The sequence below is a fragment of the Ixodes scapularis genome, unplaced genomic scaffold (assembly GCF_016920785.2).
Source record: "Ixodes scapularis isolate PalLabHiFi unplaced genomic scaffold, ASM1692078v2 PGA_scaffold9__187_contigs__length_104089568, whole genome shotgun sequence".
Classification (NCBI taxonomy): domain Eukaryota; kingdom Metazoa; phylum Arthropoda; class Arachnida; order Ixodida; family Ixodidae; genus Ixodes; species Ixodes scapularis.
Genome location: NW_024609884.1, coordinates 67123645 through 67132622, shown reverse-complemented (window position 1 = coordinate 67132622; position 8978 = coordinate 67123645). Strand labels below are relative to the sequence as shown.

General features: G+C 44.9%; 1 protein-coding gene across 1 annotated transcript in view; it reads right to left on the bottom strand.

Annotated features, from left to right (window-relative positions):
• The window catches only part of LOC115320180 (Kv channel-interacting protein 4), an 846444-nt gene that overhangs the window by 786341 nt on the left and 51125 nt on the right, over window positions 1-8978 (bottom strand). The window lies entirely within an intron of this gene.

The window sequence follows — 8978 nt, the reverse complement described above, 5'->3', positions numbered from 1 at the left end:
CTCGGGATTTTGCATCATGATCAACATACACCAGGTCGCCTGCAAGGGAGGTTTGCATCATGATCAACATACACCAGCACGCCTGCACCTTGACAATTCTTTAGTTTGTTATTGCTTTGGAGGTTTATTTTCCGAGACGGAAAGAAACGCCGAGCAAAAAGCACAGAAGCTGACACAACTTGAGGTCGAGGAGCGTTCTACCACAACAGTAGCGTCGGAAGAGGAAAAACGGGGGGAAGGGGGGGGGGGGGGGGGGGGGGGGAGGGGCTCCAGCCTCTCTCTCTCTCATCCCCCCCCTTCCCCCCCCCCCCCCCCCAGATATTTCGGACTGTTAAAGAAAACAATACGGGAGGAACAGGGCATGGTCGAGCTCATTTTAATCTGAAATGATTTATGCATATGTATAGCTACTGTTGCTCTTCACTGCATAGAAGGTCGCGTAGATGGTCATTGTTAGAAACGCGTTGTCAGAAGGCGCTCCTCGTCACATGCTCGGTGGTTCGGAAGTTCAAAGCTATGTCTTTTCGACCTAAATAACTGTTGCCATTGGTAAAAACTAATAAATAAATAAACCTAACAATAAATGCAAAAAATAAAAAGCTGGAGAAAAAAAAAACTCAAGAATCCACCGGAAGTGTTGTATTCTCGCATATTCACAGGCCCAGAACTACGAAACAAGTTTCTTCTACCAAAATGTGTACAGGCTAAAAGAAACAATTCCCAAAAACGTGAAATGAAAAAATAAAAAAATAATATATATATATATCAGGGTGTCGAACCGGAACCGAACCGAACCGAAAACCGAAACCGAACCGGTATTTTTTTCGGAACTGAACCCGAACCCGAACCGTTATATTGTTATCGCGATGAAACCGAACCGGAACTGAACCGGAAAAAAAATAACGGTTACCGGCTCATGTCAAAACGGTTCGGCCACGCGCTGTTGACAATGAACGTGCTATCAATGCCATTTGTTTTTTAAGTGCCGTCAACTGACACACACCTCGCTTACATATTTTTCTTCTCCACTCAGTTTTAGGAATATAAACGCTGCATCCATGAATCTTGACAAACGCTGCATCCATGAATCTTGACATAGGAACCAGTATTGCGCTGGGTGGCGGCTTGCACGGAAGAAAAAGAATTGAAAGGCTGTGTAAAAAAAAAAAATCGCGTCACGGGATTTCATTTTCCTACAATCTCGTAAATCCTAAATGCTGCTGTGTGCTCATTTCCTAACACGTTTCTAGAACGCGCGAGTTCCTGAAGCTTGCTTCCATCGGAAATGAGAAAAGAAAAGGCTGTGGAGTTTGATAATAATGCATCCGGTTTCGTATAGGCACTTAGAAGCTAACATATTTGTGAGACAGCGAACTCTTCTATTTTAATATTTATCCTATTACGTCCTTCTGGCGTTGCGTTCGGTGAAGTGTTTTTTCATATTCTGTATCTTGTTTAATGAAAAGTTCTTCAAGGGTCTAATTTGAGCTACCGAAGGCTAGTTCAAATAAAGAATGCTGTATTTTCTCCCCACTCTTCCTTCAATTGCTTACACGCCGATGTGGCGGGATAGTTAGCGAGTTCTTCTTGTAAGTGGGTTTGTAAGGAGGTCGCGGATTTTACAGCTACTGCGTCGGACCCAACTAGATGAAGTCTGAATGCGCAAACGTCGGTGAGGTAACCTTTGAGTGCACATAAAGAAACCATTCCTGGTAGAAATCCCTGAGCCTAACAGTACTATGTATCCCGTTTCGTATGTGCTGATTTCAGATGTTTTATTTGTAATTTATTTTGATGTTGCAATTTGTCATTTATAATTTCCGAACCGGTTCGCGGATCGAATTAATCGAACCGGAACTGAACCGGAACGAAATAAATTTACCTGAACCTGAACCGTAACCGAACCCGTATTTTTTTCGGTTCGACACACTGATATATATATAACGGGCATGGTGGCGGGGGACCGAAGGCGTGGGTATAGAAGAAGAAAAGAACCCTTAGTGAAAACAGCAACAAAGGACGATTTAATCTTCGACATTTCGGCCGGAGTCCGGCCTTCGTCAGGAAGTAAAAATATATATATTATGACGTGCAGAGTTTGCACGATATTAGAAATCTCTTTCCCTGAGTTAATTTATTCCTCAACATGAAAATAACAATATATACATTAATTTGTATTCTGCAGATGTTAATGATAAGTACTTTCCGCGGTGTTAATTTAAATGCGAGACCTCAAACAATTTCGACGAAAAAAAATACCAAGTTTAGGGCATAATCGCAAATAGATACATGTTTGGATATTTCTTCGAAACTCGTCTTGGAGAATAGTAATCATATCCTTAAGACTACACTTACCTAGGCTATAGATAGATCATTCTTAAAAAGTTTAACATCTCATATGGCACAAACGACAACTGTCAAAAACCCGTCGTCCTTCCTCGCTCCTTCGGGAATCTATTTCTTTAAAACCAAGCACGCCAGACGATTCAAATAAACGGCATTGTCTTTCGCAAGTAACGCGGCGCCACATGTAAAAATGCGAGAAAAAAAATTACGAATGTACCTCACAGATTGAATCCAAATGAAACCGCCCGCCCGTCTTTCGAAGTTCGACGGACTTCGACTTTTAACCTAAAAATTCGAAGTTCGTCGAACTTTTGACTTTTCAGAAATCGGAAGTTCGACGATTTCCGAATTCTCTAGATTAATAAGTTCGAAAGTTCGAAAATTATCAAATTTCTTAGCGTAGGAAATTCAAAAGTTCGAAAAGCTTCGAACTTTTTAGTGCAAGAAATTCGAAAGTTCGAAAATCATCGATTTTTTAGTCTATCAAGTTCGAAAGTTCGACAAGCATCCAATTTTGCAGCGTAGTAAGTTCGAAATTTCGAAAAGCGTCGACCTTCTTACTTTAGCAAGTTCGAAAATTCGACTTCCGTCGAAATTCTTGATATGGAAAGTTCGAAAATTCGAAATCTTTCGAACCGCTTGATTCGACCATCGAACTTTCGATTCGAAAAAAGTTCGCGGCATCCCTAGTAGTCACGTGTTACGTTCAGATTGCTGGATTGGTTGGGATCGCCTGTAGCGTCGGCCTTGGTCCATTTTAAGCTGAAAGTTAGACTTGTACAGTACTCATCACGAGTAATAAAATTACTTCTACTCGATTACTGTAAATTAACTTTTCGGAGTAATGTTATAACTATTTGATTACATTTATTAGGATGTAATCGCAAGTGTAATCTGATTACTTTTGCGAGTAATAAAATTGCTTGTAACCGTTACTTTTTTTCCCTCCCCTTCCTAATAGAGCACTTTGTTTGTAAACGTTTCCTAATAAGAAATCCTCCAACCAAACCTCTCACGGGAGGATGCATGTTTTACAAACGTTGGTGGATTAAGAAGATACTTAGTTTATAATTCGATGGTTCGAATCCGATAATGAACAGCACGAATGACCCGCCCTTTTCAAACCGGCAGAAAAATTTGACATAATCAAAAGAGTAACGGTCAAGTACTTTTCCTCTAAAGTAATCAAGTAATCTATTTGGTGACCTGACCGTAAGGGACCTCTTTAGTTGCGTGTCGTTTTTAAGCGCAGTCTCGGGGTTTTCGTCACGCTAATCTAATTGAATACTTTTTAACCAAGAGTTATTTGATTTTACTTCATCACTCTTTTTCGAGTACCGTGTACATGTCTGGGTGAAACGGAGTGTAGGCAGTCTCGTACATGGAAGTTTGGGAAACTCGCGGATCTGCAAAGGCCCGTGATGCGAATGCTGGAGCAAAAAGCCAGGAGGGTGATGCCAATCCCCAAAAGTCTTCTCTAGGAGGAAGAGGGTTGGAGGAGGGAGGGAGAAGAAGGGAGGGAAAGGCAATGCGCCTGCGGCGACGATTAAAAAATCGTTCGTTTACTGCGGGCGTGACGGCCAGCGAGAAAGATTCTGCGACTGACGCCGTGACGAATAGCGTCTTTAGCGGACAGCCTCGTCTCGCCTTCACGGGTGGTTTGGCTTCAAGTGCTCGGCAACTTTGGACCAAACTCTTTTCTTCGTCCCTTCCGCGGTCTCCTTTGTTTTTGACTGGGGATGGAACGCCCTTCTTTGTCGTCGAACTTGCAAAGCAGTTCGGGTGAGTCTCGCCAACCTACTTGATAAAAAAAAACAACTAATAATAATAAGTCGTGACGCCGCAAACGATTTGTTTTATTTTGCAGAGGTGTGGGGTTTGGCGCTGGTTAAAGCGCAAGATTTCCCGATTTTAATGTTCTGCCAATTGATAGGCGACTTGAAGCCTGGCTTTCTTTGGGTTGACTACCAGTTGGTAGAAGAGTATTATCCATTATCAATGGTGATCGGGGATGAAATAACTATACTGATCTTTTCTTAGCAATCGTTACCTCAATGAGTGCAGTGTGTACTGTGTACACACTGTGCTCTCAATCTTCTGGTAGGGTGTACTAGAATGGGGAGGTGTGTCGGTCTGGCGACAGTGAGTGTGTCGCGATGTGCAAGCACGCCGGTAAGGGCGTTGTAGAGCACAACGTGGCCCTTCGACGGCTGACAGTGGCCTGGCGGTCACAGCAGAGATGATCTATTCAGCGTGAAAATGGTCGTACTCTTCGTTTGTTTTACAGCGAAGCTATATACTACTCGTAGGTCGATTGTTTTCGTGTCGGCGACTACACGAAAAAAAAAAACACAAAAAACCTTCAGCGATTGAATCGAAAAGTACATACCACGCATGCAACATACAGCACAGCATTCGTTTCAATAAAGAAGAAGCACAAAACAAGCATCCGAACCACATAATTGATGATAAGGCGCTCCAGATAACAATGCGAAGCACGTAGCGCTTACCGCATACGTTCTCGGTAAATATTACTGTAGCGCGAGCTGCCGCGGCGACGGCAGCTTGCGACGTCGAGAGTGAAGTCGCTAGCCTTTTATATATAAAAAGTATTGGTACAATGAATTTACTTTTCTTTTGTCAATCATTTGGTATAGTGCAGTGGGAAATCATTGCAGGTGATTCCGCAGCTTCGCTAGCGAACCAACCTTCACGGCGTGGATTGGAGTCCCGACTTTTTTGTCTCCTCGGTTGCGAAAACTATTAAGTTCCATCCTATCTCACAACTTTGTGAGAAAGCCTGACTTGCGCGAACGCCAGAAGCTAATATTCCAAGTGCAAATGCCGTTTGGGAGCGGTCAGTTACTTATATATCTTACATATCTCGCTTCTTTATTATTATTTTTTTTTCGTTTCGCTGTTTTTGATGTAGACTTGCCTATCTGATTATACACACCAGTATTTAGAAAGCCAAGTTTGAGTATGACATGATATGAGATGCTTTTCACTCCACTTTTTAAATATTCTTTAAGCAGCTGTACATTTTGCAGCCCTTTGAATACCTAGCTTTAGTTATGCTGTCAATACATTTTTGACTGGCATGAGTTAATGAAAACGAGCTTGTCTTGACATCTGCATTCTCAATTGGACCCGGGTATGTCTGAACTGATTTCAGCGAGTGAGCATGCATCTTTTGAAAATAAACACCAAGACTGGCAAAATAAATGGAGCAACTTCAACTGCTGTCTTTGTTAAAAAGGAATTCCACTTGGACAAACTTATTTTCTCTGGCATGTCACACAAGCCACACAATCTTCTTAGACTCCTCTTTTTTAAAGGAGCTGTGCAACAATTTCGGGGCTTTGCTTAAATTATTGTGGAAGTTGATGCATGACACTTCTGAAGTGAACTACAGAAAACAAATTTTGCCTGGATACCCTAGTTTTTATTTAAAAAAGTGAAAGCCGTTTACAACTCCCTGTAACACCGAATTAGAGCGCAGCTCTTGAGGAGGAGGAGGGAAGGGTACTGAGGGGTGAAGTGACCTGGGGGGGGGGTCACGTGACCTTAGGGAGTCACGTGACCATGCCGATGATGTCATCAGTGACGTCACTGATGACGTCATCGGTGACGATGACGATGCGGACTCCGATGACGCCATCAGCGATGATGACGATGACGATGCGGATGTCGGTGACGTCATCAGTGACGTCACTGATGACGTCATCTGTGATGATGACGATGACGATGCGGATGCCCCTCCGAAGTCACGTGACACCCCCAGGTCACGTGACCCCCAGGTCACGTGACCCCCGCCGAGGTCACGTGACCTCCCCGATGACGTCATCGTCACTGATGACGTCACCGGCATCCGCATCGTCATCGTCATCATCACTGATGACGTCATCAGTGACGTCACTGATGACGTCACCGGCATCCGCATCGTCATCGTCATCACTGATGACGTCATCAGTGACGTCACCGGAATCCGCATCGTCATCATCACTGATGACGATGACGATGCGGATGCCGGTGACGTCATCGATGAGGTCACGTGACCTCGGCGGGGGTCACGTGACCCTGGGGGTGGTCACGTGACCTGGGGGTGTCACGTGACCGGGGGGGTCACGTGACCTCGGGGGGGTCACGTGACCTCGGGGGGTCACGTGACTTCAGGGGGGTCACGTGACTGGGTGTCACGTGACCTTGGGGTGACCTTGGGGGTCACGTGACCTTGGAATGACCTTGGGGGCCACGTGACCTTGGGATGACCTTGGTTACGCCGACGCCGACGCCAACGGCGACGCCGACGGCGACGCCGCTCAAGCCGGGAACGGGCCCCTAAGAGCTGCGCTCTAAAATAAATAAGATCTAGGCTTTTGCCGCATCTCAACTCGTACGTCGTCTTCCGGGTCACGTGCACAGTGACGTTGATGGGGTAGGCGCGGTGTTCCGGAAAAGTTCTCTCTTCAGAGCCATCAGTAAGCAGCAAGAACTCATCCGCTCGCGACCACGTGACCACGTGCTGGCGAACGCCGCGCGAACAATAATGGTGAAAGGAGGAAAGTCTCATCCGGGTCCGGCCATACCCGTCCGGCCCTGTCCCCCTCCCCCTTTGGCTTCAGGCGGCTGTTCGCGGTAGCAGATCGAGCTGTCGGTTTTGTGGACCTAGGATTGATGGCGCCACTAAAACTCCATATAATAAATGTTTTGTCGATGATACCAGGTTTTTGACGCATTTATATATATGTTGGAACGACAAGGTTTATAGAAAAGTTACCTTTTATCGAGCAGGTATTTGCACAACTTGCTATCTTTCTACAAGATTCCCCATTGACGTCACGCCGCGTGTTTCTCATGGCCGCCGCTCGCGGCTGCAGGTCGGGGAATATTCTAAGTTTCGCCTCGCTATTACGCGGCGGAATCGCAACATTTCGATGAAAGGAGGTGTGCTTTCTGTCATTTGTGACAAGGTGGACAATATCAAAAGCAGAAGATGCCAATTCTTTCAACGTTAAAATCGTTGCACAGCTGCTTTAAGGCGAAAGCCTTATATGCCCCATTATGAGAAAGGCGTCGACGTTGTGCCCGAAAGATGGCCCGAAAAATACGTCATGAAGCACGTGCCGCTCAAGGTCAAAGCGAACGCGTCTCACAAGTAAAACACAAAGAAAAGCAGAGAATGAAGCCGGTGGGGGCGCCGCGCCTGCACAGTGGGGGAACGTGATGTCATCACCGGAGCAAACCGTTTCACCCGCAGGACTATAATGCTTTCGCATTCCTACACGTGAACACTTAAATGTCTTCGTCGTGTTTTTTTTTTTTTTTTTTTTTTCTGAATCCTTTTTGTTTTTTGCTTTGTTTGTGCAATAGAAGTTTTTCATGGAATCAGGAGATTCCAATCCGCGAACGGAGAGGCGGCACTCGGCGTCCGAAATAAGGAGTGTTTCTCTTTGCATGTGTTGTAACTAGTAACCCACGTTGCACCCAGGCTCAAAACAGCACCAGTCTGTCTTTTCTTTTTTCAGTATTTGACATTGTCGTGAGTCCCTTGTCTCTTCAGCACAGCTAGCAGTCACAAAGTATTGTATAACTTCATACACAACGCAAAAAAAAAAAAAGAAATAGTCACACTAACACGCCCCATGTCAGCCTCGCTAAACACTGCCCGACCGACCGTGACTGGCAGCGCCACCCCAGACCCCGCTGCGACTGGCAGCGCCACCCCAGGCCCCTGCGGCGGGATGGCCACACGACAGCCAGCTCCCATAGAGAGGCCGACGCGGTCGGCACACTTCCCAGCTCTAGTATACCCTACTTATGGCACATGAAACGTGTAACAACATGAAACCTACTTTCTTTGTCGATGGCCATGGTTACTTCGTACCATTACTCACTGGTCAAATCCCATATCGCGCGGGAAGTGTCCATGACCGAATAACGGACCCTCGTGTAGACCGCTGTGTTGTGATCTTTCTCAGAGGCCAATGGAGCCAAGTTGTGAGGCCACATCCTTTGTTTTGTGTGCATTCTCCCTTCGTCAGTTACCTCAAACAGCACCGACCGCCACGAACAATCACACGTTTTCGAGCAACTTAATGTATTGTTTTAGAATTCCAAGGTGAAGTCGCGGGTATCGACATACCCAAAATAACACCTGATAAGGAATTCATTCAACTGAACTCGTCTGCAGTTTCGTGCTTTCCTCCATTATTAGCGGAATTATTTTTCCACAGATGAAAAGAAATATATAAAATAATATCTCCGCATTTCCTTCAATCTTTGCATTCTTTACGCTGTAAATGTGACACTAAGAAATTCAAGACCACAACTGTTATTAAATATTCATGACCAACTCATCTAATATACTGTCTGTAGGACGCTGCTGCAATGCTCATAATTTGATTTCTTAGTTTTACTTTCGATGGAAGAACCACAGGCAAGAACATTTCACCACCTAGTAACGCTGTACAAAATTACGTAATTGCACTGTAAACATTAAAAAAAAACAGACATTAGCGAAAATCAGGATGGCCCCCCGCCTAATGAACATTCCTGACAAACGAAAAAAATATGAGCTAATGAAAGCTGCATAAAATCAATACGACCTTAATATAGCATTCCGTGTTTAT